This window comes from Pyxicephalus adspersus, chromosome 12, assembly GCF_032062135.1.
Source record: "Pyxicephalus adspersus chromosome 12, UCB_Pads_2.0, whole genome shotgun sequence".
NCBI classification, from domain to species: Eukaryota; Metazoa; Chordata; class Amphibia; order Anura; family Pyxicephalidae; genus Pyxicephalus; species Pyxicephalus adspersus.
The window spans coordinates 13615143-13616414 of NC_092869.1; positions in this window are offsets into that span (position 1 = coordinate 13615143).

Here is a 1272-nt window from a genome sequence, read left to right on the forward strand (position 1 = left end):
CAAGGTGATAAGTTCTGTTGCGTGGATTGTGTACATAAATATATACAGGGTGGTAATATGGATAAATTACTATTACAAAAGGAAACATGCTGGATTCACAAGTGACATGCTACAAAATGGGCATGTCTGAATAATGTTTGCAGCTTTAGATCCTTTTTGCAACGTAGACGATGGTAAATAACAAAAAAGGGTGCAGCACTTTCCATTTCATTCTTGATCGCCGAGGGGAGCGCAGAGCCTCCTCCGATACCTACGTCAAGCATCCCGGGAGGCTCTGGGTTCTCCTTTTGCGCTTGCCCTAATCTGGAACATGCGCATAGGGGCATTTTTCCTATTAAGGGTAAGAGATGCCGATCTCACACATGTGCAGTGAGTTTTTTTTCCTCCTTTACAGCGGGTACGTCACCTGATCTCGCACCTGCGCAATGTGAGACCGGGTAACGTGCCAAGAAGACAAGAAAAGTGAAGAGCGAAGATGGCATGCCCAGCACTTCGTGAGACGAGGAGGAATTCCTGGACAACGTGGGACCGGATCGCAGGAAGGACCAGCGCCATCGTGGGACCTTCAGCATTAAAAGTAAGTGTAATTTTTTTGTTTTTGTTTTAGTTTTGCTTTAAACCAAATTAGTAAAGATGAAATATTATGTATGTTATTGTATAATTTGATTTGGAGTGTCAACCACAGCATAGGTCCAATATACTGTCTAATTTATATATTCTTACAAGTGCATTTGTGTGTTCACCCCTTTTCTCCCCACATGTAGTACCAGCAGTGTTTTGTTTGCTTGATGAGGCTTAGAATCTGCACTCCCAATAGGAGTTTTGCGGTAATCCTCTAGATAGGTTCTGTGCTCCTATTAGGGTATTTGAGGTAATCCTTTAGTTTCTCACTGCAGTGCCAGGGTCCATCTCCCTGGAATCACTTTTCAGCTTCGGCTGTCTGTACCAGTGATTTCTTTTTTCTTTGGGCATCTGTGCTATGATTCTACCTGATGACTGGGGGTGTGTTTGTTAACCCTACGTCATCAAGGAGGATGGCCATAGAGGGCGGACTGGTATATGCAGACAGCGGTGTCCTCGTGGGGAGTGACACACAGGTATTCACATGAATGCTGACAGTGTTGGCTGAAGTTTTACATTTATTATTGTAATTGATGCTATGGCAATATATGCTTTATATTAAAGGCGGGGGCATATGAGCGATTCCTATCTTGGTATGATTTATCCTGGCCACTGAATTTCATATATCAGGCACCTATATAATGAATACCA